This window comes from Ovis canadensis, chromosome 18, assembly GCF_042477335.2.
Source record: "Ovis canadensis isolate MfBH-ARS-UI-01 breed Bighorn chromosome 18, ARS-UI_OviCan_v2, whole genome shotgun sequence".
NCBI lineage: Eukaryota > Metazoa > Chordata > Mammalia > Artiodactyla > Bovidae > Ovis > Ovis canadensis.
Genome location: NC_091262.1, coordinates 18990915 through 19012243, shown reverse-complemented (window position 1 = coordinate 19012243; position 21329 = coordinate 18990915). Strand labels below are relative to the sequence as shown.

Here is a 21329-nt window from a genome sequence, read left to right as displayed (position 1 = left end):
CAGGCAAGAACACTGGAGTGGGTTGCCATTTCCTTCTCCAATGCATGAAAGTGAAAAGTCAAAGTGAAGTCGCTCAGTTGTGTCCAACTCTTAGCGACCCCATGGACTGTAGCCTACCAGGCTCCTCCATCCATGGGATTTTCCAGGCAAGAGTACTGGAGTAGGGTGCCATTGCCAGTAGCCACTACTGCTTTGCTTCTTCCCTTTCAAGCTTTATACCTCATTTCTTACCTTATGAAATTTGATGGACTTCCAAACAATGCAAAATGTTAGTTAGAACATGGGGACCTTTATCCTAGTCCAAAAACTAATGGGCATACTACTAATATTTGCACACTGGATACATCTGTTCTAGACTGCTTGCAGGTAGGTAAACTTGGTCAGCTTAAGGACATTTTCTTCTAAATAATCATTTTAAGAGGCCTTCCTGCTACCATTTCAAAGTAAACACTAAAGACAGTCTAACACAGTGGAAAGAGTGATACTCCAAAAAGACAGAGGCCATGGTTGATATTAAAGACCTGCTCCAGTTATTTGGGGGAGGTGAGGCAAAGTTCCTAACTCAATAGGACTGTTCTCCTAGCTGGGAAGTGAGGGGCTTGAACCAGGGATTCAAGGGGTTCACAAAATGATTCCATTTTGTGATTCTTGATCTAGAAGACTGAGCACAACGTAAGGCAGAGCTGTTACTCTTTCTTCCAGTAAGAGCTGGGTGGGCCCTTCCGTATACCGGCACTTTCAGGGTACCAGGGACACAGCACCGAGGGGCACACACAGCCCTGCCTGCAGGAAGCCCACAGTCTGGCAGCGACCACAGACAAGTCAGCAGGCACTGTGATGATGCGATGGTCTCTGTGTGCCTATCCAGTATGGCAGCCACTGGCCACCTGTGGCCTAGGAACATTTGGAATGTGCTAATACGGCTGGAGAACTGAAACTCTGATTATATTAAATTTTAATTGAGATAAATTTAAAGGCTCACTTGTGGCTAACTGCTACCACACTGAACTATACAGGCAGAGACAAGAATCTAATTCAATGACCCTGAGTACCACCACTGTGCCAGGAACTGCCAATGTCATCACTTTGGTGCAAGAGTATATGCAGGCCCACGAAGTACTTAGAGGCTTACAGATACTTAGAGAGATAAGACAACCTCATGACACAGCTGGAGAAGACTTAGTGCCAGGTGCAGACATCAGAAGCCGAAAGTCACGGGGATTTAGAGAAGGGAGCCATGCCGGCTCAAACTGACTCTTTGTATGACCTCATGCCCATTTTTCCTCTAAAATGGTTGTGCTGACGGTGCCATCTGTGCTAAGCCCTCAAACCACAGGACTGTGATGTGATGGATTAGAAGAGAACCTAGAGATCTACAAAGGCTTTACAGCACGCCCAGGATAATGAAGGAATATCAGTGTAAATTGCTTTAGACCACGATGTCTGAAAAGAGGGATTCTCTAAATGACCTCCCACAGAGGCCTCTTACATGCAATTAAATCTGGGACATTCTCAGCTGCAAATGAATTTTCTCAAGAATGGCATAAGATCACAAGCCTTCACTTGCTAACTAAAAAAGTGAATGGTGGATTGTAACAGGGCAAAACAAAGGAGGTTATTTCTAATGCTAAACAGTTCTGCGAGGCTCTCCTTAGCTTCTTAAAGAAAGATAATTTATTGAAGAAACCATTTTTATTTCAGAAGAAGACTTCACAAAAACACTGCACTCTTCTCAAATTAACCACTGACATGGTCCCACATTCCTGGTGTGGCCTGCTCTGGGCCTGGAGTACAGAAAGGCCCCAGGAAAGGGCCTGCATGACCTGAAGTTGAGAACGTTGTGGAGCCCGTGAAGATGCTACAGCAGCAGCAGTCAGGCCCAGTTTCCCTCCCAAACTGCATGATGGCTCACTGGTACCCCTTCAGTTCCATTCAGCTCAGTTGTGTCCAACTCTGCGACCCCATGGACCACAGCACACCAGGCCTCCTGTCCATCACCAACTCCCGGAGTTCACTCAGACTCACGTCCATTGAGTCAGTGATGCCATCCAGCCATCTCATCCTCGGTCGTCCCCTTCTACTCCTGTCCCCAATCCCTCCCAGCATCAGGGTCTTTTCCAATGAGCCAGCTCTTCGCATCAGGCGGCCAGTGTATTGGAGTTTCAGCTTCAACATCAGTCCTTCCAATGAACACCCAGGACTGATTTCCTTTAGTATGGACTGGTTGGATCTCCTTGTAGTCCAGGGGACTCTCGAGAGTCTTCTCCAACACCACAGTTCAAAAGCATCAATTCTTCGGCCCTCAGCTTTCTTTATAGTCCAACTCTCACATCCATACATGATTACTGGAAAAACCATAGCTTTGACTAGAAGGACCTTTGTTGGCAAATTCTTAATGTTTCTGTTTTTTAATATGCTGCCTAGGTTGGTCATAGCTTTTCTTCCCGGGAGTAAGTGGCTTTTAATTTCATGGCTGCAGTCACCCGTAGTCTCCTTCAAATCTGCAGTGGGCCTTCCCTTAGGCCTGGCTGCGCTAGCTGGAGGCCAATGTAGAGCATGGGGTGGGTTCCGAGGACTCAGGCTAATGCGGCATAAGTGGGTCTGAGCCCGTGGCTCCACTCACCCCTCCCGGTCTGCCAACGGCATCCTGCAGGGCTGGGGGGACCAACTCTGAATTCTGGTTCCAGGGCGGCTCTCTGGCTTGTCAAGCAAGAACACAGCAAGGGAGCTGAAGAGTACAAAGTGTTTCCCTTCATGCAGTGTGCTCCCAAGGTCCTGCCAAGGAAAGTCTGCCTAAACAGAGGGCTGGCACTTATTTTTTGAGGGAAACTGGGTGATGGGGTGAGAGTCAGAAGAATGTGCCTTCTGCTTCTTAGCCTACAGTGTAATTTGTCAAAAGGCACTGTGGGCACCAGGCTGAACAGGGCAGGAAACAGAAAGATGGCTGAAAGGTTCCAAAGCAGTCAGTCTCGGTTATCCCCCAGCTCCGGATGTCAAGACAGAACCTCCTGTGCACTGCAGACGGGAGAACAGTGTGTAAACAGGGACGGATTTCTCAGTTTCGGGGCCACCTACGGTCCCCACGAGTCCTCTGTACTGCCCCCTGTGGAGTGCTTCAGAAGGTCAAGGTCGAAGCCCCTGGGCCTCTGGGGCCCACACAGCAGAGTGCTGCAGTGAGGCGGAGAAGGGCCCCTGCCATGTCCTGGGGCCCTGGGTTAGCTGTCTGCAGTGGAGACAACTGACAACATCAACAACACATTTGACTCAGGAACTGCTAACAAATATACAGTACTGTGGTGGTTCAAGAATTCTGCAGAGGAGACGAGAGCCTTGAAGATGAGGAATGCAGTAGCCAGCCATGGAAGGTGACAGTGACCAACTGAGAGGACCATCGAAGCTGATCCTCTTAAAACTACACGAAAAGTTGCTGAAGAACTCAGTGTCGACCATCTTAGGGTCGTTCAGCATTTGAAGCAAATTGGAAAGGTGAAAAAGCTTGACAAGTGGGTGCCCCATGGGCTGACTGCAAATCAAACACATGGTCATTTCGAAGTGTCATCTTCTCTTATTCTACTCAACAACAAACCATTTCTTGACTAGATTGTGACATATGACGAAACGTGGATTTTATACAACCACCAGCAATGACCAGCTCAGTGGTTGGACTGAGAAGCTCCAAAGCACTTTCTAAAGTTAAACTTGCACCAAAAAAAGGTCGTGATCACTGTTTAGTGGTCAGCTGCCCATCTAACCCACTACAGCTTTCTGATGAAACTATCCTGGTGAAACTATCACATCTGAGAAGTGTACTCAGCAAATTGATGAGATGTGCCAAAACCCACAATGCCTACAGCTGGCGTTGGTTAACAAGGGCCTAATTCTTCTTCATGACAATGTCCAACTGCGTGTCGCACAACCAATGCTTCAAAAGTTGAATGAATTGGGCTACAAAGTTTTGCTTCATCTGCCATATTCACTTGACCTCTTGCTAAGACTACCATTTCTTCAAGCATCTCAACAACTTTTTGCAGGGAAAATGCTTTCCAAGAGTTCATCAAATCCTGATGCATTTGATGAATAAACAAACTTATCTCTCATTGGCAAAAATGTGTTGATTTTAATGGCTTCTATTTTGATTAGTAAAGTTATGTTGGAGCCTAGTTATAATGATTTTGAATTCATGGTCCAAAACCACAATTACTTTTTCACCAACCTAATAGCATCGTTCCTACCCTCCCACCTTCCTTCTATACCTGAGGTTCGGAGGGCGAGGGGTGGGAGAGGGAGACAGACATACCCAGGTCCCTGAGATGCTGGTGGGTGCAGTGAGGTCTAGGAATAACAGCCAGAGTGTGGGGGCAGGGTTGGGACCCTGAAGTGTTCTATGATATTCGCCCTGCCTCTCCTTTTTGGTACTTGAAAAATTTGCACATTAAAAATAAATTGCCAGGAAATTGATGCTCAGGATATTAATTCCTCTTCTAGTGGAGACTCAGACTCTAAAGAACCATAGGAGTTTAACCACTTCAGGGGCTCTTGAAGCCCCCTCTGCCTGTGTCTATGTGGAATCTGGAGCCCAGAGAGAGGTGACCACCCAATACTTCACAGCCAGTTGCAGCAAGTCTTCCCAGAACCAAGGGTCTCCCTTGTTCTGGTCTGAAGTCAGATTTCTGGTCTACCTCACCAGTTCTGCCTTTGTCCAACCCAGCTACCCTGTGAAAGCGAACTGGGCCAGAATCTAGGGGCTTAAACTGGGAATCATTCAAAGATCATCTACAGACTCCAGCATGAAATTTGGTTTGGTTGTGGAAAACCTCATAGTTAGCCTTCAAAATAACCATCTTTTAAAAGTACTAAAAGAAATGCTCTAAATTCATTGGTTTCATAGGCCTTCCTCCACCATCCTCGCACCCCCCCTCCCCCGCTGCAAAGAAACCAAAGGACAGTGAGTGTTTGTTTCCTTTTTAACAGTTGATATCCCTTAACTAGACAACATTCTTTTCAGTCCCACCTAAGACTTAGCAACTTTGCTTAGAAGTGTAGATTTAATAAGCTTTCCACTAACAAACAATAACAACTGCCTGATCTCTCAGGGAGGGATTTTCTTAGCCAACAGGAGAAGCCCTGGTGTGGAGTAGCTAAAACAAGTGTCTGGCAGAAACTCAAAGAGACAAAGGAGTATAAGCTGAAACCTGAGTCCTCCCTCCCCCAGAGTAGCTCCCTAGGCCCCCTTTCACTCCCCTACCCCAGACCTGGAGGCAATCTCTGTCCCCAGTTCCTTCAGGGGCTGGTGTTTTAATGGGTATTGGAAAGCAGCCCCCAGCACTTCCTACCCCTTCAAAGGAGGTGCTGGGAGAGGATTAGCTGACTGCAGGGGGACTTGCCGCTCAGAGAACCTGCAGCTTCTCAAAGTTCAAAGGCCCCTCAGGAACATCAAAGGGCACAGGATGCCCCAGACAGAAGACCAGTTAAGGACAGGCTGCTTCCTGCCCCTAATGACCCTCACTCCCTTCCTTCCCTGAAACCACACATCAGCAGGGGCTTTATGGCCTCATTACTTAGATCTGCCTTTTCCTCTCTGACCAGGAACTAGGGTAGGGTGAGGTGCAGGGGTGGGGTGTGCACTCCACCCCAGCTCCCAGCTGTGAAATGCACACCACGGGGTCAGCAGGCCTGAGGGGGTGTTGCCCCCAGTGACCCGGGCGCCAGACCCTCTATTCCAGGGCCTTTGCCTGCCCACTACCTCAGTGTGGACACCCTTTCCCACCCTCCCTGTGGGCCAAAATCCTCCCCTTCCCATAAGGCCCAGATTGCTGGTCACCTTCCTAGCAGCCTCGGCCCTTCCCAGCTAAGAGGGACCCCTCCTAAGGCCTTTCTTTCAAGGCCTCCTTGGGGGTAGAATTTGCCAGTTTTTACACCTCAACAGCCCAGAGCCTCCCTGCAGACAGGCCCAGCACTAGCCACAGGGAAGGTGCTGATGAGTATTCATAAACTGATAGAACAGACTGCTCCAAAGCCAATCAGCTGGGCGATATCTAGGAATTCCTCTTGCAAGTCTTCACCCCACGGCTCTACGGTCCCTGTGCCTGTCGTGCAGGAGGCAGGGTGAGCTGGGGAGCCCTTTTCTGAGCAGTGGTCTCATAAGCAAGCAGCCACCCCCTCCATCAAAACAAAACGGGCTCTGTCATCCCTTCCATGACCTAAGGCACGTTATGTCCTGCCTAAATGAAACACTAGACAGACAGGACAGAATTTCAAAGGCAAATTCTAGAATCTTAAAACCAGGAGGGATGTCACTCATTTCCTATAAATCACTGGTAGATCACTGGAGAAGAAACCCCGAGGCCCGGCTCTCACCACCAGAGGTTCTGATTCCATTGGTATGAGGCATGACCCCAAGCATCTGGGCTTTTGAAAGCTCCCAGGTGATTCTAGAGTCCATTAAAGTCTGAGAACTGCTGCTAGTGTCGACCAGTGGTTCTCAGACTTCAGCACCAGCTAGAGACCCCCAGTGCACCATGAAAACCCAGACGGCTGGGCTCTGCCCCAGTTTCTGATTCGGTCAGTCTAAGGGGTGGGGGTCAAGGGAGGGATGACAATTCACCTTTCCATTAAGTTCCCTAGAGGTGCTGAAGCTGCCGGTCCAAGGAGCACGCCTGAGAGCCACTGCTGATGATCTTCCTAGGAACCGTCCCACCTTGACTATGGGTGAGCGCTACCTGGGAAACTCTGAACATAACAATTCCTGGAGCCCACCACACACAAGGTAAATCAGGATTTCTAGAGGAGAGGCCAGACACTTGCTTTGTACAGGGGCTCCCCGGGGTGTGTAATGTAGCCCCTGGGCTAAGACAGTGCCTCTAGAAACAGACCATCCTCAGTGGAGCCAGCGGCCGGCTCTTCCAAGCCGCAACGGGCCTTCATGCACACACGAGCTGGCCTGCCTTCTGAGCACTGACTGAGCCCCTCCCTTCACGACGTGCCACAGTTCAAGTATTTGAGCTCACATTCTTGTCCCCCTCTGCTTTTCTTTCCTTCTGCCCACAAATTTCAGGGAGAAGTCCAAGTTCAGAACAAATGGCAGGAGTTCTCATCACATTTTCAGCCAAGCAAAAGATTAGGACAATTACATCCCGGTTAGTCAAAGTCAAAATTCTGACACTGTTCTTTATTTCTGCCCAGATTCCCAATTTAGGGGCGAGACCAGGGAGCACACTAGTGTCTGTAGCTTCTGGACACAGACAAAGTACATGACCCAAGTGTTTCATCTGCGAATTCTAAGGAGCAAATTTCAGGCACAGTAACCACCCTGGTGCTAAATTATTAAATGGTGGTTTATGTGGCTCTCTGAAGTATCCTGGGAACTGAATGCATGGACTCACAGGTCTCTAACCCAAGGGTTTGCTCTTCAAGTTTCTACAACGTTGAGACTTTGGGGGTTTGGTCACTACTATTTCTTTCTCCTTTTATATTTTTTAGGCCTTACTTAAGCAATTTTTTTAATCTTAAAAAAAATCTTCACTTCCCCTGGTATAAATTATAGCTTCTTGCAGTAATCACTACTGCTTAACTGGCATTCAATTTGCAGGATAAAAATATATTCTTTTGGCCGTCTAAATGACTGTGCACACAACTTGTCCTCAAACCCACTCTGAATTTTGGCTCAGAGCAACCATCATGTTAAGAGGATGGAATGCGGTTTCAAGTAATGCCAGAAGTATTGCATAAGCGATAATTGATATTTTTACTAGCGGCAACTTTGTAGTTGATAATGGGTTATTAAAACAGGAAAAGAGGCCCTCCCCACAGGATCCCATCTGAAATGTACAAGGAAGAGGTATTCAGACAAAATGCTTCTCAGTGTCAATAAAGGGTGGTTCCAGCAGGCCCTCCATCTTCCAGAATGTGCAGCGCCCAGCAGAAAGCAGGGAAGACGGCCTCCAGCTCCAGGGTCTCCTCGGCCTCAACCAGGGAGCTGTGCCCCCACCCCCCCATGGGTCCCCTCCCACTCTCCGCCCCCACCCCCACCTCCCCGTGCCTCTGACCACAGGCGACCCGGCTCTGGTGGGTGGGACTCTGCTGTGTTTTGGAGTGAAAGAGGAGCCAGAAATAGCAAGGGTACCAAGTGCCCTGTCATCCTATTCCTTTAAAAAAATAATCCTGATACTGGCCTTTATTTAAATGTCTGCTTTCAACTTGTGTTTACAGAAGAGATCAGTGTCCCATCTGGCCGCCCTGACAGCAGTCGAGCTGGTCTGAGCCGGGCACTGTCAAAGGTGCAGCTGGCTACACCACTCAGGCCGCACGCACCACCAAGGCGAGTCCTCCAGGTGGCACTCAGGGTGACCTCACTGAACAGAAGGCAGTAGAGGGCTCACCTAGGACAAACACCACAGGCTGAGCCCTCCTCCACCTGGAGATCTTCAAGAGAACGCTCATTCTTTAGGAAAAGGAACCACTCTAATCCTTCACACAGGACCCTGAGGCCAGGGTCGCAGCGGACCTGCAGGAGCCGGGGTGCACTGGGCGGGATGGGGACTCAAGGCCTCGGGGTCACCTCTCCTTTGGGCCACTTTTGCCCCTGATGCTCAGCCGGTGAGACCCCCAGCTCCCTCTGAGTGCTTTCCACCTTACATCAGCACGATTCTACTCCCACCACCCCACCCCAGAGGAGGACAAGACTTCACATGCTTGCTTCTCTTGCTCACCCTCCAGCCCAAACACGGACTCATTCTTGTCAAAGTCACAGGCATATAAATATTTTTCTCAGCCAGAGAGTTTCTCTTTAGAGTGCTAGAATGAAGACAGCAGGAGTGGGAGGGGGGAGAGCGGGAGCGCTGAGCGCAGAGGAAGCGGGGACAGGCTGGCCTGCTCTGCTAAGTGTTCCTGCAACAAGGCTGTACTGTCCTTCAACGGATGACAGGACCGACCTTGGACAACGGCCTGCCCTGTGACTCGTCTTCCAGGCCCTACTGCCCGGGCCTGAGGTCAAACAAGGGGAAACAGACCCACACCGGTGTGGACTTCCTCTGCTTCCAAGCTGTCATTTCTTTCTGCGTCACCCTAAGTGTCTGTGACTATCACATGCATGAGGGCTTCCTCGGAGTCATATCTGCCGGTTTCCTAGGAGCTGATCAGGTCCCTGGGGCCCACGGACCACGCTCTCTGGCTTCCCATTCCCCCACTCCATTGGCCATGTTCCCCAGGGCACCATCGCCCATCAGCACAGACGCATCCAGACCACAGAGGACCCTCTTCAGGCGGGAGGACGACAAACGTGAAAACTCAAAGACTACAATGGGCAAAGGTTTCCCAAGGCCCACTCATCCCGACCTGTTTCTGAAACAGGGGAGAGAGCGCTCTTGAGAAGCACGAACACACCCAAGTTATGCCACCATCCCCTTCCAAACCCCCTGCCTTTTCTCTCTCATTACAGGAAAGACTCATGGAGATGGCACCAAACCAGAACCCACTCAGGCTCCATTTCAAAATGAGGTGAGGGTGCTAAGGATAGGGAAGCTCTGCCTTTTCTGTGCTTCCAGAGCCATCGTAACTGGTCCAAGAAGGGGAAGGAGAGCTGATGTTGGCACTGCATAAACAATAGTGGTCATTATCAACGGTCAAATGAGATGATGGATGCAAAGCACTTCAAACGGCACCCAGCCAGAGGGCAGGTGCTGCTGCTGCAGCTGTGCCGACGAAGTCCAGGATAACTGCTCAGGGGAGTGAAGACAGGTCCTCAAACGTGGCTGTGTGTTCAAACCACCCAAGGAAGTTTAGAAAATTTTGGATGCCTGGTTCCCACCAGCAGAAATCCTGATTCAATTGCTATGAGGTGTGGCCTGGACACCTGTATTTCCAGAAGACCTTCAAGGCATTCTCTCTCTTAAACTTGTAATTTTGAAATAACTACAGATGTATATGAGCTGGAAAGAAAATAGAGAGGTGGGGTTCTGTACCCCCATACCACACACCCCCAATGGTAACATCTTATATAATAATTACAGTGCAGAATCAAAATCAGGGAGTGAACATGGATGCAACCTGTAGTGTTTCTTCAGATCTCATATACACACTCTCAGTGTGTAGTTCTAGGCAATTTCTTCATACACACTGCTACCTATAAACCACAATCAGGAAGTCTTGGCATCACCAACAGACTACACTTCCATGGCCCCCCTCCACCCCACCCCTTAAACCCTGGCCATCACTAATCTGTCCCCTATCTCTATGTCCTTCCTGGTGGCTCAGCTGGTAAGGAATCTGCCTGGAAGGCAGGAGAGCCAGGTTCAGTCTCTCAGTTGGGAAGATCCCTTGGAAAAGGAAATGGCAACCCACTCCAGTATTCTTGCCTGGAGAATTCCATGGAAGAGGTACAGTCCAGGGGGTTACAAAGAGTCAGACACGACTAACACTTTCATCTCTACGTTACACCATGAACGTTATATAAATGGAATCAGGCAGTATGCATCATTTTAGGACTGGCTTTTTTTTCACTCAGTATCATTCCCATGGCTGCATTCATCATCTGTTCTTTTTTTTTTTTTTTTTTACTGCAGAATAGTATTCCACCGTATGGATGTATCAGCTTGTCTAACTATTCACCCACTGAAAGATATCTGGGTAGTTTCAAGCTTTTGGCTGTTACAACCAAAAGCTGCTATAAACATTCATGTACAAGTTTCTATGTAAAAATAAGTTTTTATTTCTCTTGGATAAATGCCCAGGAGTACAACCACTGGGTCTTAGTTTTAAAAGGAACTGCCAGATCATTTTCCAGAGCAGCCATACCACTTTACCTCCCCACCAGGAATACATGAGAGACCTGGTTCCTCTGCATCCGGGCCAGTGTTTGGCTGTATGGCCAGCCGTCTGGTGAGTGAACCCTGGGTACCTGAAAACAGTGCTGCCCGGGCTCCTGTTCATTAACTGCGGCGACGTCTGTGCGGCGGAAGGCACTCCCACCAGCTGTCTGGTGTCACCCGGCCACCCTCTGCCCGGAGGGGTATAGGAATGGGAAGCTGCTGGGCTGGGGCTCCTTGAGCCACTGGGATGAGGATGAGGAGGCACAGGCCTGGGCTGCTGCCTGCTGTTTGCTGGCTGAGGGACACGAGCCGGGCTTCACCATGCAGTGGCCAGCAGCTCAGCCAGCCCAACACATCCTATGTATGGAAGGGGGTGTAGCAGGCTCCCCACAAGGTCTCCTTGGCCGCTGCCTTTCCCAGCCCATCGCTCAAGGAGCAGGCTGTCCTTGGGTTTTATGTTTGTATCTGTTGATGGTTCCAGGTCACAGACCTCTAGGTCCCAAGTCCAGACACATGGGAGGTAAAAAGAAAGCCTTGGAACTCACCATGCTGTTGTTTTTCAGGTCCTCAGGACCCCAGCCAATCTGCCTTCTTCTTCCCAGCTTTCATAGCCCTTTTATTATTATCTGTTGAATACTTCTCAAGGTACATTTGCTTGCATTTAAAGGAGAGGAGCAGGGAAAAGCTGAGTTTACATCAGCTCAGGCCAGGACCAAAGCCAGCACTGGCTCCTTGAATCCTCCAAACCATGCTATGGAGGAGGGAAAGTCAGTGTGCCCACTATACAGATGGGGAAGTTGGAGACATAGGAAGATTAACTGACTCAACCTGTGGCGAAGCTGCCTTCAGCATTTTCTTCCTGAAAACCTGAATTAAAGCTGCAGGCCTGGGCTACACACTTGGGCAGAACCTCGGAGGCCTGCATCCTAGGGCACAGCATGGGCCCTGCCTTTCCCCTGTGCTGCTTGACAGCCATTGGCTGCACAGGTGCCAAGGTCTGGGTCTCGGTCAGAGCTCCTCCCTCCCTGGACTGTCACCACCTTCTCTCCGTGACCTCTAGACCAGGCCTGCCTGACCCCTGTCACAGTGGCTTCCCTGGGAGGCTCTGCACCCTGCCCCCTGTGTCCCTGGCTCACTGCCCTCAGCCCCCCATGCATCCCCCCTCCTCTGACTACTCTGCAGTCTCCTCCCTCAAGGCCCATCCCCACCTTCCTGCCTCCTCTCTGAGGACCCTCAACGTGGCCCTTTTATGGGGCTGACTGTCTTGTACGTCATACGCCACAATAAACAGCTTGCTACTTCCAAACGTGGCATAACCTTATATTATGATAATCCTGGTTCCATCACCTACAAGCTCCAGGGCTGTGGTGAGTCGCGTAACCTGTGTTTCGGCTTCCTCACCTGCAGAATGGAGAGAATGACAGAACTTATCCCACAGGGTGGTGGGGAGGACGGAAAGAACTAATGAATGGAAGGCGCTGAAAACTAGCCTGCATAATAAACCCGTGAGAGGGGCTGCTGTTCAACACGGGTGCATCTCTGCTGCCATTCTGCCGATCCTGGCCTAGTTTGTCCTTTATGTTGCGTGGGGGTCAGGATCAACAAGGGGAGGGTTTGATGTGAGCTCAGAGATCAGCTCAACTCTCCCCATGCTCCAAGAATCTCTCCTTCAATCCCCAGGCTGCAAGGAACCAGCTCTGTGCAGGAAATCAACACTGCTAGAGAACTCGAATTTGATGAGCTTTCTTTCTTCGTTGGGTCGAAGCCGCTCTCCAGGTGTCTTGAGCATGCTGGTTTTACCCTGCTCTCTCTCAGGGGCTGTGCAGAGACCCCTTGTGCCCGGCAGCCTCTCATGTGCCCCCCAAGTGCTTGTGTCCCCAGCCCTTCTCTTCAGCACAGAGACACTCAGCTCCTCCAGCTCTTCCCTTCATCGCCCCTTCCCTTTCACATGGCATAATCCTGCCTCCTGTGCTCTTTTTAAAAATAGACTTCCCAATACTGAATGCCAGACTCCTGATGCCACTTAACCTCTGAAGGGCAGAGCAGAGCCATCACTGCCTTCTTCATTTCTGGAGACGAGGCTCCTGTTAACGGGGCCTAAGAATGCATGTGTTTTAATGAGTATGCAGCTAACCATGAACGTGAAAGTGAAATCGCTCAGTCATGCCTGACTCTTTGTGACCCCATGGACTGTAGCCTACGAGGTTCCTCCATCCATGGGATTCTCCAGGCAAGAGTACTGAAGTGGGTTGCCATTTCCTTCTCCAGGGGATCTTCCCAACCCAGGGATCGAACCCGGGTCTCCCACGTTGCAAGTAGATGCTTTAACCATCTGAGCCACCAGGGAAGCTCACCAGCTAACAGTAACCCTTACATATAGGAAATCAGTGTCATCTCTTGTGCCAATCTTACTCTGTGGGCTGCTGCAGAGTTAGGGAGGATTATGAGTTGGAACTCAGTGGAAAACGGTCCTGGGATCAATTAGTAATGTCTGTCAATGGAGTACAATGCGGAAGTAGAGACACACGTGTTTGCTGGCAGGGGCCAAAATCTTTTTACACATGCTGCCATTAAGCCATGTTTCCACCCTCCTGTGCATTACATCTGCTTCATCTGGGGCTTAACTCACATTAAATACCATCTGGAAAGCTGCAAGGCATATGGTTAGTGCACAGATTTCAATACTGACAAAGGGCTTGAAGCCTGACTCCACCACTTACCAGTGGACTGTCCCTGGACCTCTCTATAAAATGCAAATAATAATACCATAGGATTGGAGGTGAAAATGAAATGCAATCATGATTTTCAGCATTTGGCCCACTTTTCTAGGTGGTCAAGAACTTATTTTCTGAATGTTTGCACACCATTCTCCCTCCTGTCTTTGTGCCATCTCAGTGTCTGATGGGCATGCGTCCTCTCTCCACATGCATGCAGCTCATGATAGAAATGTTAAATCAGCGAGCTCCAGGGCAGCCAGAAGCCTCTCTCCCAGGTAGATATTTCTCTTCTAATAATGATGCTTTGAGTCAAGTTCAAGTTATAAGTTCATTTAACTGCAGCAGTATCCAGCCCATGATTCCACATATTTCCCATCAAGAGTGTTAAGAGTTTTGCAGAAACCTGGGTGAAATGTACATTTTACATTCTCTGCTTCTGCAGGATCTGTTGGGGATGACTTGTCTGGAGGTTCTTGGCTGACTTCCAGGATTGCCTCTTTTAAACCTGGGCGTTCACAAATGATGTTTGATGAGTCATTCTGGAATCCTTCTTCCAAATAGTATTAATATCCCAAGTCTAAAATGTATGCCATTTGTCTCATTCCCGTCTTGCATGACAGCATTTACCTATTTTAGTCTTTAGCACCCCTGCTTTCCCTCATTGCCGGTGTTCTCATTTGCAAACAAGTCTCCTCAGCCTGAGCTAAGAAAGCCTGAATCATGTGAAGCACCTTCACCTCCTCCATTATTGTCCATTGATCTCTCTCACCTCCTCCATTATTGTCCATTAATCTCTCTCACCTCCTCCACTATCTGGCCATTGATCTCTCTCACCTCCTCCATTATTGTCCATTGATCTCTCTCACCTCCTCCATTATTGTCCATTGATCTCTCTCACCTCCTTCATTATTGTCCATTAATCTCTCTCACCTCCTCCACTATCTGGCCATTGATCTCTCTCACCTCCTCCATTATTGTCCATTAATCTCTCTCACCTCCTCCACTATCTAGTCTTCAGCTCCTACTGGTACAACATGTAGTGTACAACCTCTAAAGGAGCGTGTCAACACTGGGTGGGACTCGCTGGGCAGTTCGGTCATGATGAGCATGCCCAGTGATAAAGGCAACTGAGTTACCAAAGCCAGTGTCCCTCCAGGTGTGGCTCTTCAAAAGACACCACACCCTTGGCCTTCAAAAGGGATATCTTTACAACCCTTTGCAAATCTGCCAGTTTGGAAGTAGGATCGCTTTGGGGAACTTTTTAACTTTCTTTCCACTTTGGTAACCAGCCCCCATTGTTTTCTCTCCTGGGACATTTTTCACAAGGAAACAATTTTTGTAATCACCTGGCAGGAGTTGTTATATGCACAACAAAGACCAGAGTATAAGAAGTTCTGCAGACCAGTGCCAGGCATTGCTAAGCCCAAACCCCCAGGGCAGACAGGCTTCTAGGCCAACGTGATTCAACTCATGTTGCAGCTAGAGGTGACCAAGGGCCTGGATTTCAGGGCTTACTCTAAACTCTCATATTCCAGGCCTTTCCACAGAGCATTTGGGGGCGGCACTTGTCTTCTAGACTTTGGATAATATGAGCAAATGTGGAAAGAGAAAATAACATCTTTGATATTAGATACAAAAAATAGTTAAGAGACTGAGTTGCCCGCTGCGTGATTCTACCAAAGGGGCAACGCCAGGATGGCCTCTGCGCACGCAGGTCACTGACAGCGAGGGTGGGAAGAAGCCACACTTAGGAAAAGCACTGACTCTCCCACAATGGCTTCTGCCTCCAAACTGAGAACAGAAACTTAAAGGGAGACTGGAGGCGGAAAGACAGGAGCGCCAGCATCTCAAGGCCTTAGGTCAAGGGCCTCTGCTGCCCTTCAAAGACCACCGCAGTGGAGGCTTTTCCAGCGTGTCTGACAGTTTTCTTCAGTGTTTCAGTCCTGTTGCTTCTTTCCATCTTCTTCATGGAAATATCTCATCTCACAGGCAAACCAAATTCTGCTTGATCAGCATGTTCCTAAACGGGTCTGTTGATATCCATGAGTTTGACAGTCTGGTATTTAGCCCCAAATTTATCAGATTTTATGATACATCACATTAAATCTTTACACTAGAGTGGGGTCAGAGAAGGCAACGGCACCCCACTCCAGTACTCTTGCCTGGAAAATCCCAAGAATGGAGGAGCCTGGTAGGCTGCAGTCCATGAGGTCGCTAAGAGTCAGGCATGACTGAGCAACTTCACTCTCACTTTTCACTTTCATGCATTGGAGAAGGAAATGGCAACCGACTGCAGTGTTCTTGCCTGGAGAATCCCAGGGATGGGGGAGCCTGGTGGGCTGCCGTCTATGGGGTCGCACAGAGTCGGACACGACTGAAGCGACTTAGCAGCAGCAGAGTGGGGTCACTTTTAACAAGTAGGATGTACCAACCATGACAGGGAAAGCTGGTCTCTAAGCTACAGAGGAAGCTGAATGTAAACCCAGCATCAACTCTGGAAGCCTGGTGAAGACCTGTTGGAGGCTGCTGGCATCGCAAGGATAGTAAATGAAGCACAGGGAAAATGGGACCACGGAAAAGATTCCAAAGTCAAGGCAATACAGCTGTTCTAAAAACTGCCCCATGGACCAAAATTTTAAAAATGAAAAAAAAGAAAAAGTTTTTTCTCCCTTCAGCTCCATATAAAGAACTCCATGTTTATATGTGTACATACACACACACACACACACACACACACACACACACACACACACAGAGGTACAATATACAGCTAGGAGCGAGCACTGCTCTGAGATGGGGTCTCAAAGTATCACATGCAAAGGAATCACCCAGCTGGGCTTGGATCCTGCATTCCTACCAGGTTCCCAGGTGACAGCTACTGCTCCTGGGACCACTCTCTGAAGAACAAGGTGGGGTGCGGCAGGAGTTGAATGTGTTTCTCCCATCTGTCCCTGGTGTACTCCACACCCAGGGCTGCCTCGCTCTTCCTCACCAGATTCTGAACAGGGCACTGGAAAGGGGTGCTCCAGATGGCAGCTGCCAAGTCAGTAAGAACAGATCAGGCTGGGGTGGGGTGAGGTCAGGGGGCAGGGAAAGAGATGGGTCCTGGGAGCCTGCTCTGCGGAGTGAGCCAAGCTCCACGTGGGCCAGGCAGCCGGGCGCCAGCGCCTCTGTCTGCACGGTAGCTCTCTCCCGCAGCCAAAGCAGTTTCCGCCCCTCCCTGGTGGAAGCAGAGTACAGGTCACGGAGATCATCCCGGGGCTCCCCCCGGCACAGACGACTGACACTGTCAACCTCAGGCTGGTTGGGTGTCCTTTACCCAGGAAGCATGTGTTCCTGCCTGAAAGGCATCTCTGACCGAAAACCAAACTGCCTGAGCAGGTTACCAGCGGGTGAGTCCTCAGTGTGTCTGAAGCTGCCCTGTGGCAGGGGTCCCGCTGGGCCCGGGAGGCCCTGGTGTGAGAGACAATTTAACAAGTCTGACTTGGAAAGCCACCACTGTTTCTCTGATCCCTTCTCGTTAATAACCTACCTGGTTATGAGCTGGGGAAGCTGTGGCCCTTGTAGAGGTACAGGTTCACCCCCAATAACACTTCAGCCCCCCAAGTCACAGGGCCCAGCATCTCCAGGGGGCTGTCTGCCCACCTCAGCCACAGCCTCTCTGGGGACTCCGACGACCCCAAGATTTTTCCCGGCTCAGTTCAGAACTGACCAAGGCGCCTTCTCCTCGTTCTCTTTTTCACTTCTGATGATAATGTTAGTGAGTCACCAGGCTCACTTCCCAGCGGCCCCTTCAAACACCGCAGAAACGCGGCTGTGCTTAAGACGAGGCCTTTGTCAGGCATCCAGTGACCCTGGGGAGTGTTACAACCTGCCACATTCTATATCCTTCCACTTATGCTTATTTTCTCTGAGAGGTCGTCCCCAGATCCTCATGCAAGCTCCTGACAACCACAGTGCTCTGTTCTGAAATCAGGAACAAGATCCCTGATTTCCAGCTCCCCTGGCCCCTTCAAGCTCCTCTGCTGGTCCTGTCTGCCGCCACCATCATCTGGCAAAACCACCTCCAGGCTAGGTGGGAGTGTGCCCTCGGTGCCTAAAACTGGACAAGGAGATCAGGGCCCTTTCCCAGAACTGCCGTTGACTGGGCTGGTGGCAAAGTTCCCAGGGGTGAAGAGAACGTGCAGCTGCCCTCAGGCCTTTGGAATTTTCCATCAGCAGTGGGCAGTGGATGAACAAGGATTTCAGGCATGAAACCAAATACCTTGGGAGAATGCGGGCATGTGTGAGCCACAACAAAACACCACAAGCTGTGTGGCTTATCGACAACAGAAACTTCTTTCTCACAGTCGTAGACGCTGGAAGCCCAAGGTCAGAGGCCCAGCACAGTGGGGTCCTGGGGGCCCTTCCTGGGTTGCAGAGGCTGCTTTCTTGTTTTTTCACACAGCAGAAAGAGAGCTAGCCAGCTCTCTGGCCTCTTCTTTGAAGGGCACCAATCCCATTTGTGTGGGCTCCACCCTCTTGAGCTAGTTACTGCTCAGAGGCCCCACCTCCACGTACCATCACCATAGGGGTGAGATCTCAACATAGGAGTTTGGAGGACACAAACACTCCGTCCGTAACAGAGCACTCCTCCATCTGTGGAGAAGTTCGCACGCTAGAACGCCCCACCACCTCCCACAGTGCTTACACGACCCTGGTTAGGTAAGCAGCAGCGGTCTTTCCCAGCAAATGTGGGTAAGCCCAGAACCAGAAGAGCCACTTGGGGAGCACGCGGCCTCAGCATGCGATCGGTTCAGCTGTATGAAAGGCACCGCACCGGGCCCGAGGCTCTGGTCTGAGTCTCTGCTTGGTCACTTGGAGCCCTGAAACGGGAAGCCGTCTGCAAAATGAGGCTGAGATGATTTTGGACATCCCTTCCAGCTCCGAAAACCATGAGAAAAGCCACTTACAGGGAGCTGCCAGAAGCTCTGCTGTTTCTAACGAGAAAATTGGATCTCATCTAATTCCTGGGATAGTCTGTAATGTAAGGAAGTTCTGAGGGGATTTCAAAATTTGGTTCTTCAGCCAAACCCAATTCACACCTCACATCCCTCTTCCTGCCCCGCCATCTTCTCAAACAGTGTCTCAGACGACATGATTTCAGGTAAGGAAATCCACGAACAATTAAATGCAAAGAAATCCTGGGATGGAGACAAACACTCCCACATCTTGTGTAACCTTCCCTATCAGAGTAACGGAACTCGGGGAGCAGCAGACGCCCAGATCCAGCTGGATTTCCCATCATGGCGATAACATCCAGCCAATAGCTGCTCGGCCTAGCTGCTCAGGATGCAGGTGGGAACATGTGTCTGCTCACTGAAGAGCTTTTAATGGCTTTCCCTTTGTCTGTCTCCCTCCCAGGCCTGGCCTGGGCAGATCTGGCAAGGCTGCAATCAAGGTCCTCTTAAGAACAGTGGCTCTGGGCATTCCAGTCAAGTGGAAGAAGGGTTCTCTCCTCACATTCAATCCGAGGCAAGGGTAAGACTCCAATGGAAACGATGATAACTTCCCTGCAACTTTTCCTAATGCCAGGCAATGAGAAATCACTCCTTAAGGCAGAGAAGTCATTTAAACGGGGCCCCAGAGACAAAGTTCCTTGCTGCGCTGGACCCTGTACCTCCCATTCAAAACCATCCATCTGGGAAGGGCCCAAAGGAAATTCTGCTTTTTTTTTTCAGTTCGGGGTGGGGAAAGGAGGGGAAAGAAAGGCAGAGCTGTTAGGAAGGAGTCACTCAGGGCAACGCGGAGCAGGGCTGAGAACTGCTGTGCTTGGTGGCTGCCCCACAACCCTCCAGAAGCCACCAGTCATTCTAGCTCATCCAAGACACCAGGAGAAGGGTGGTTTGTAAATGAATGTCAAAGAGCTTAGAATTTTCAGTGGCACATTTTTAAAAATAATAAGAAAAGTAAATTAGGTTTGATATGACTCTGGAATTTGGATAAGACAGCCGAGTCAAGGATGCTCGTACAGCAACTTTAATCCACGGGCCAAGCGCTGAGGAAATGGTACTTAGAAATCTCTCCAAGCACCTCCATGGGAATCCTGAGAGCCCTGAACACCACTGGCACCACCAGTTAAGGTTCCTTCTAGGAGAGGAGGCTGCAGGAGGCTATAACAGCTGAGTAGGGATGGAGGGTGAGACTCAGGGATTCAGGGAGAAATCCCTCTGAAAACCTCGAGTGGGACTTGCCTGTCCTAGAACCAGCCCTTCCTGCAGACCTCCTGGGGGCCACCTTTTCTGTTCTGCAAGAAAGGCTGACCCATACATGAACACAGCCGTCCCGAATTCCAACTAGATCAAAAGCACACTTTTCCTCCTCCTGGGATTTCTAAACAGTTATAACATTTGCAGAAATCCTCTCTCCACTACCCGTTCCATGTGATGTCTGTGCTGTGCCCGCTGAGTTGAGCACCCAGGCAAAGGACTTGGCAGGCTGCCTGGCCATCCTTGGCGGCTACCTGCCTGCTCACATACACCCCACCCCCCGTGTGCATGCCTCGGACCCCCTGCTCTGCACCGGCAGTTTGCTCCCCTCTTCACGCATCTGAATAACAGCTTTCCTTCCTGCCTGTTCTGGGACTGAGACAATTGCTTTCAGTTTGAATTGTGTCAACTCCAGTTTTGAGAACAGTTTTCCCAGAACAGGTATCCCCTCCTCTCCTTTCCTCAGCTTCCCAGGCAGCCAACCACCCTCTGCCCATAAACCACCATCCTTGGGAACTGAACGCAGTCTGCTTCCATGCCACACCTCAGGCAAGTGTGTCCCCAGGCCCCCAACAACAGGACACCCTTCCTCATCCGCTGTCCTGGACTCATTTGAGCAGAGTCACTTTCTAGCTGGAAACATCCAGAGTGCCTGGCTCTAACTTTTCACCGGTATCTTTACTGGAAGCCATCAAGCTTCACCCGGGACCTGCCTGGGCCATGGGTCCACTTCTTACCTCAGGCAGGTGGCCACCTGGCCTCTGTCTTCATTGGACTGAGCAGGGGAGCAGAGTCCCCGCTCTGGGCGACATCATCCAGGGAAGGGCTTCTGCCAGCCCCAGGGGGTGAGGGGCGCTTGTGTGGACCTGGGGACCCAGTTGTGCACTCACGCACTGATGGGCCAGGGTCCATCTAGGACTGACTGCGTGTCTGCAGGCAACAAGTGTCATCCAACACAGCTCCTGATCACCAGGGTCTCTGTATTGCTCAACCTCAGCCCCGCGTTTCTCTCCAGGTGGGAGCATCAGGCCCCTGTGGGCTGCCTGTCCCCCTCCTTCTGCTTTTTCCTTCCATTTCCAGGTCTCCCAGGAGGTGTCAGCTGAAATAAGACAGGACTACTCCTGACTGCGGTGGCTTCTTTCGGGAGGGCTGGGCCTTTCCTCACCTGACTCGCCAGCGATAAGCACGATTACCGGGCTTCTCTGGTGGCTCAAGTGGTGAAGCATCTGCCTGCAATGCAGGAGCCACAGGCGATGCAGGTTTGATCCCTGGGTCGGGAAGATCCCCTGGAGGAGGAAATGGCAACCCACCCCAGTGTTCTTTCTTGCCTGGAGAATCCCAGGGACAGAGGAGAGTGTTGGGCTACAGTACACGGGGTCACAAAGAATCAGACATGACTGAAGTGACTTAGCATGCACGCACCTGGTGCAGGGCTAGGAGAGTGGTGAAAAAGCACGGAATTTAGGGTGACCTCGCGAGGGGTGAGCTGGAGCCAGGAGCACATCCAGCACCACGGCTCAACGCTGGGGGTGACCTGGGGGGACAGGGCCAGGAAGTGC

The 21329-nt window shown here is 50.4% G+C and overlaps 1 protein-coding gene across 7 annotated transcripts in view; it reads right to left on the bottom strand.

The window, feature by feature from the left end:
- ADAMTS17 (ADAM metallopeptidase with thrombospondin type 1 motif 17) overlaps positions 1 to 21329 on the bottom strand; it is a 398399-nt gene that overhangs the window by 191969 nt on the left and 185101 nt on the right. The gene's annotated exons all lie outside the window — the stretch shown is intronic.